Source organism: Malania oleifera, chromosome 2, assembly GCF_029873635.1.
Source record: "Malania oleifera isolate guangnan ecotype guangnan chromosome 2, ASM2987363v1, whole genome shotgun sequence".
NCBI classification, from domain to species: domain Eukaryota; kingdom Viridiplantae; phylum Streptophyta; class Magnoliopsida; order Santalales; family Ximeniaceae; genus Malania; species Malania oleifera.
In genome coordinates, this window is record NC_080418.1 from 113,043,166 (window position 1) to 113,049,988 (window position 6,823).

At 37.3% G+C, this 6,823-nt stretch overlaps 2 pseudogenes; both read left to right on the top strand.

Annotated features, from left to right (window-relative positions):
- Positions 1 to 431: 431 nt before the first annotated feature.
- Positions 432 to 1,321, top strand: LOC131149416 (uncharacterized; annotated as a pseudogene).
- Positions 1,322 to 2,090: 769 nt separating this feature from the next.
- On the top strand, positions 2,091 to 5,437 carry LOC131148314 (uncharacterized; annotated as a pseudogene).
- The last annotated feature ends 1,386 nt before the right edge of the window (positions 5,438 to 6,823 follow it).

Here is a 6,823-nt window from a genome sequence, read left to right on the forward strand (position 1 = left end):
ATTCAGGTACGATTTGGGAGCTGGACCGTCTAGGTGATTTTGAGTCGTACAATTCTACAATTCAAGTATTGATTTTAACTACCATGAGTATGTAGTAAACGTTGAAGCAACATCATTCATTAACGACACATTCCGTGCAAGGAAATGTCAAAGTCTGATATAAACGCTCTTGGGCAAAGGGTGAACCATATCTTCCCCAGATTTGCAGAACCATTAAGTGGTGCTTGAATAACAAGAGTGCTAAGGTGAGGCAGCAAGCTGCTGATCTTATTTCAAGGATTGTTGTTGTCATGAAACAATGCCAAGAAGAACAACTGATGGGTCATCTTGGGGTTGTCTTGTCTGAATATCTAGGAGAAGAGTATCCGGAAGTTTTGGGATCTATATTGGGGGCTCTCAAAGCTATTGTCAATGTTATTAGTATGACAAAAATGACTCCTCTGATAAAGGATTTGCTTCCTCAACTGACCCCAATCTTGAAGAATCAGCATGAGAAGGTGCAGGAAAATTGTATTGATCTTGTTGGTCGAATTGCTGACCGTGGGGCTGAATTTGTCCCAACAAGAGAATGGATGAGGGTTTGTTTTGAGCTTCTTGAGATGCTTAAAGCCCATAAAAAAGGTATTTGACGAGCAACTGTGAACACGTTTGGCTACATTGTAAAAGCCATTGTACCGCAAGATGTCCTAGCAACATTATTGAACAACCTCAAAGTGCAGGAGCGTCAGAACCACATGTGTACTACTATTGCAATTGTAGTAGTTTCAAAAACATATTCTCCTTTTACAGTACTACCAACATTAATGAATGAGTATCGTGTACCAGAACTCAATGTGCAGAATGGTGTTTTAAAATCACTCTCTTTTCTTTTTGAGTACATTGGTGAAATTGGTAAAGATTATTTTTATGCAGTCACTCCACTACTTGAGGATGCTCTCATGGATAGAGATTTGGTACATAGGCAAACTACTGCATCTGCTGTTAAGCACATGGCTTTGGGAGTGGCTGGTTTAGGTTGTGAGGATGCTTTAGTACACTTACTGAATTATGTATGGACAAACATATTTGAGACTTCTCCGCATGTTATTAATGCTATCATGGAAGCCATAGAAAGGATGAGGGTTGCCTTGGGTGCAGCTGCAGTCCTGAACTATTGTTTGCAGGGGCTCTTCCATCCTACAAGAAAGGTTAGGGAAGTTACTGGAAGATTTATAACTTACTGTATATTGGAGCTCAAGATGCCCTAGTGGCTTCTTATCCTATGCTGGAGGATAAGGAGAGCAACATACACAGTAGGCCTGAGTTGGTGATGTTTATATGAGGTTTAGTTTGTTCTTCATGCTTCAGGCGAATCTACAAGAGGCTCTTGGACAAGCTAGGACCTATCCTGGGGTTCTTTCTGTGGCTGCTGCAGTTTGTTTGGATGTACATGCTTATTAAGCTGGATTGATGAACCGCTTGCTATTTGTTGACTTCTTCATTAGTTTGCTAATTCAGCAACATTGTTATGAAATGCACACTTTACTATTGTGAATTTGATAGATTTCATGTACTTCCTCTCTGACTTAATTTTCTATCCTTGTATTAATTTTGTATTACTTCCATCCTCTTTTGAATTCCATAAATATACTGTTGAATCCTGCTTGTTAACTTAAAATTGTGGGTATTCAGTATTGTAGGAGTATTTCTATGATAATAATATTCGTATGGTTTGCTCTGTTTGAGGGAATAGTTATTCCTTCAAATAAGATGGAAAATAGTTAAATTTTGGAAATTAAGGGAATAGTTATTCCTGGTATATTTTTAATTATCTTATTTAACATGTAATAAGAAAAAAATAGATATTCTCAAAATTTGGGAATAGTTATTCTTTGTATATTTTTTATTATGGACATAGAAAATGTTTCACATTGTTATTTGTTTTATATTAATTAATAATTTTTTATATAATTAATTGTGACCAATTTATTAAAACCAATCTATTGAGATTATGAATTTTGGGATTAGGGGAAGAGGAGAGCTTATTACACAAATAATAAATATACTAGGGAGGGTCATAGAGGAGAAACAGACGCTAAAGAAACTAAACGATGAACATGTGGAGGGATTCTAATTGCTGTTAGGGATCCCCAAACTGTAAAATTTTCCATGGTTAGGAGCCACTTGATGCAGGAACAACAACACTACAGGTTTAAGGATCCCCAAACATGAAGGATTCTGAAGTTTGGGGCCCTTTAATGCAGGACCAATATCCCGACAGCTTAATTCACAATTCTTAATAAGAGAAGATGCATAGGAGCATTTTTTATAGGCTTATATGCTTGGAAGATAAGAAACTAAAGGAAATGAATTTAGGAAACCTAAATAAACTAAAGTACTAGGCAAAATTAATTGGACCCTCAACTCTCTAATTGGCTCTCTAATTGAGATACAAATACCTTAGTAATCGGGACCTCAACTCTCTAATTGACTCTCTAATTAATTAGCCCATTAATTGGATTCCACCTTTATTGGTGACACATGAACAATAATGGTGTACAGAAACTTATGAGCAGGTCTGCTATTGGGAATTGAGGCACTAGCTGTGGCATCTGGAGGTTGGTCTGGATTGGGGGGAAGTAGCAACTGGGGAAAGCTCCAGATACAGTTCCTGTGATAATCTTTGCTCTGGTATTTCATGATATAGCTCCTGGTAGGAATGAGAATTCTTCAAGACTTCTACTGGGATTTGTGCAGTGAAACTAACTTTAAGAGATGCCTCCTGGTTTATGATGTTTGATTTTACCGTAGTTATCTGTGCTTATCTAGAAGGTGATCTTAAACGTATACGGGCTTCAGTGTTGCTTGGTAGCATCATTCCGCTGCTGGCAATGCTAATCTGGGATGCAATTGCATTAGGCCTTTCAGCCCAGGCTGATCAAATTCAAGTAGCAGACCCTGTTGAATTGCTAATGTGGTAATCCCAATCCATACACACACACACACACACACACACACACACACAGTATTGATTACCTTTAGTATCCTGTTAACAGAAGGAGAGGGGTTGAAGGCATGACAGTTTGAAGTGTTTCTATTACATGAATTTTATTGATCTCTTTATGTTTCTATCAATGATTGTTCAAAGCAATCCTGAAAATGGGTTTATGCCTAATCCAGTTTTGGATAGGCTAGCTTTATCTAACATGCATTGGGTTCCCTACTCATGACCTACGAACTTCCATTCTTTACATATAAGTCCTGCATGGTTGTTGCCATCAATTTTAGCCATATTTTTCAACTGCTTCTCAGACTCCTGACCTCAAAAAATGACTGAACTCTGTGTGATCACTCTGGTTCCGGGTGAGATGGAATGGGATTTCATTTATGGTAGAGGCCTTCTCGCTGCTGGCATTAGGGACCTCACTGATCGGCACCCTCCTGAGCTTCTCTCAGTTCTTCAAGGAGCAACTTAATAACCTCTCATGGCATTCTCCCCATTCACAGTCATCACGGGTACACCTTCAATGTATTTTCCACTCCACATTTCACACTGGTTCCAACCAATCAGTCATCACAGTCCCCTTACCAGGAAAGAAACAAGACCTTCGGGCTAAGAGAATGGTGGAGACAAAACAAAGTTGGTTTCACGGCAACAGCCGTGGTTGTGTCTCTGTGGTGTCAACTACAGTTCCAGAAGCATTCTCAGCTGCCACTGACATTGCCGTAAGTTGCCTATTTTGATAAAAACCCCTTGCAAAATTGTATTGAATTCATATAAATTCATACAAATCCAAATTGGAGGCTTCAAATCTATGCTTCCATACATAGAGTAATTGATTTTATTTTCTGTGTCTGTGGCAGCAAAAACAGACAATTTTTGGAAGTCAATACGATATAATTAAATTTTAAAAATATTGAAGCTAAAAATATGATCGTCCCCACTAAAATTGTGAAATAATTGAATAATACCAACAATATTGGTTCAGATCGGACATTTTTTTTTTTTTTAATAAAAGAGGGCGGCACCTTCTATCTACCTTTCTTTGTAGTTATCCCTTTTCATAGTAAATCTGTTTTACTATCTTAGACAACAAACTAAGGGAAGTTACAAGAGTATGAGACAGGAAAACTGAGGCAAGAGATAATTAACTATAAAGTGAGGTACGAAATCACCTCATCTTCAACTGCAAATTTTCTTAAACCATTTACTCTAAGGTCTATTCATTCTTAGCTAAATATGGTCAGATACCCACGTTTTAGATTTTCATAATATAGACATGGGTTGGAATTAAACTCAAGTGCATCCTAAATTAGATATTACAGCAGAATAATAAGCATATTCTAAATCATAGGATCTTTTAGGCAATATGGAACAAATGATAATCACACAATACAGATAACATGTAGGAGTAAAAGGGGAAAAAGGAATAAAAAGAAAAGAAATCACATTGTTGCAGAGTTCAAATCTTTAGAAAATTGAAAATACAATCTGAGTAACTTACAAGAAAAAATCAGTTGTAAAAAAATCAAAGTGAGTTTGCTAGTGATGTGAAGAAAAAGTGGTATAGACCCATTTCTCACTTTTTTCTAAAAAAAGCACCATAATGGGTGCTCAAGGCACTTGCCACTATTGTCAAATATAGCCATTCATAGGAAAATACTGGGTGGTCTCAAACCACCATGTTAGCAACCTAACTGGTGGTCCTAATTTGACCACCGCAAAATGACACATGGTGGTCTATGACCACCCATTAACATTGTATGAATCCAACATAGTACTCTTGTTGAACTTGAGCCCACATAATTGTCATGATTTGGATGATTGTAAGGTGCGTGTAAATAGCAAATTTTTTTTTTTTTTTTCAAGTGTGATATGATGGTTTAATGCTTTAGATGCATTTGCTTTAGAATTCTTAAGTGGCTAGATTTGCTAAGGGACTTGACACACATGAGGGCAACAAATCTAAGGGAGTGACTTTTAAGCTTATGTTTTGTTTTGTTTTGTTTTTTGTTTTTTGTTTTTTATTTTACTCGGGAATTACAAAATAAATTTAATCTAAGAAAAATAACTCCAAATCAGTAGCAGGCTAATGTGCTTATCATGTTCCTCCAATAGATACAGATAAACTAACTATAACAAGTTTAAAAATCCATTCAGTCCAGTTGTATAGTCCATCTGATCAATCATATAAGTTAATCATACAAAAACAAACATACCCTTAAACAAACATACTGAACATTCATTTGGAAGTAGAAGTCAAGATATTTTTGTTAGGTGAGACAAATATTTGAAGTCTTAACTCTAGCAGAAAAAACACAGTAGGTGGGTTTTTATGAGTATGTGTTAAATGGCGTTATTCAGCTAACAATAGGAGGGGAGTACTTGTTCCAATGGGCCTTGCAGAGAAAAAAGGTAGGCCATGGTCAGGAAGAAGGCATTGCCAAGGTCAGATAAGATGATATTATCCCTGTAGTTTGTTATTTTCCTTTTTGTTATGGTTCTTCTTCACCTAGGATAGGGGAAAGAAAGGAAGAAGAAGCTGCTCCCCCCCCTAGTGTTGGTGATACACAGGAGAGAAGTTTGATCTGGCTTAAATGCAGGACTCCGTAAAAGCAGATAAGCGAATAAAATCCATGTATTGTTGAAATAAATTGATACCAAAGGGGCTTTGAATGGGGGCGGCCTCCGGCTTTAGTGTGATGAAGATGGGGTCAATACGAATTCCTCAGCAAGTATTATATGTTAAAGAATTCATTTATTTCGGTCTCTCTTGATTAAATTATTCATGGTTCAAATTTTTGAGAGTTTTTAACATTATTATTGAGACAATGATTTGATATTAAGTGGAGAAAGGAAAGAAAGGACGAGACATATTCATATTCCTGTACATTAGTTGAATATGCAAAGGTGTTTAGTAAAAAAATAAAAGAGCGGGAGATAAACTTACTTTAATACCTTTCTAATGAGAGAGTCACCCACGTCAACGGACGGGATTGGCACATATTTGTTCGATCTGCACTTTCCAATCTTCATGGCTTGCATCTCCGCTTCCCAGTTCGACTTCTGTTCTTTCAATTGCTGGCTTCTCCCACTTCCACAATTTGCATCTGGATAACATCTCCTCTGCTCGAGCCTCGGTAGGTCGACACTCTCGTTGCGAACGATACGTCGCCCTGAAAGAAGATGATGAGGTCGGGCGAGTATCCACTCCCAAGATCCATTCAACCAGCCAACACGTTGTTGCCCAAGCACCTGAGTGCAGATCTCGTCATCCGTCATCAACGACTGCCCTCTGCAACGGGTGCATCCCTCAGCTAAAGCATCTTTGCCTATTTCATTAGTCATGACAAATGAAGAAAGAAAAGAAACGAGAAATAAGAATACCAACTGACGTTTTGAATAAAATAATGAACTACTACAATAATATGCTTGACTTACAGTTTTCATCTGAGCCACCCGGGCACAAATCCCCCGATGGGCATCTGAATGTGTCTCTAATACAGCTCCGCCTAGAATTCAAGGTGGGAATAGTGACGTAATATTAAACTACATTATCATTATAAAAGTTGTCATAAGATGAATTTAGCAGGTCATTAAATAACACCCCTGTCACGGGTAAGGTTTTATATAGTTTCGTAGCAATTACCTTTCGATTGATTGACGAACACAATTTCGAGCCACCGCAATGCATCATATCTAGTTGCTGCGTTCACAGCATTTTTTTTCACAGGATAGCTAACAAATATTATGTAAGACTTTTAGTATTCACATAAATATGAAAAAAGTAGTTATTATAATTAATAGAAACACACCAACTGATAGTTAGGGTCGCGAAAATGG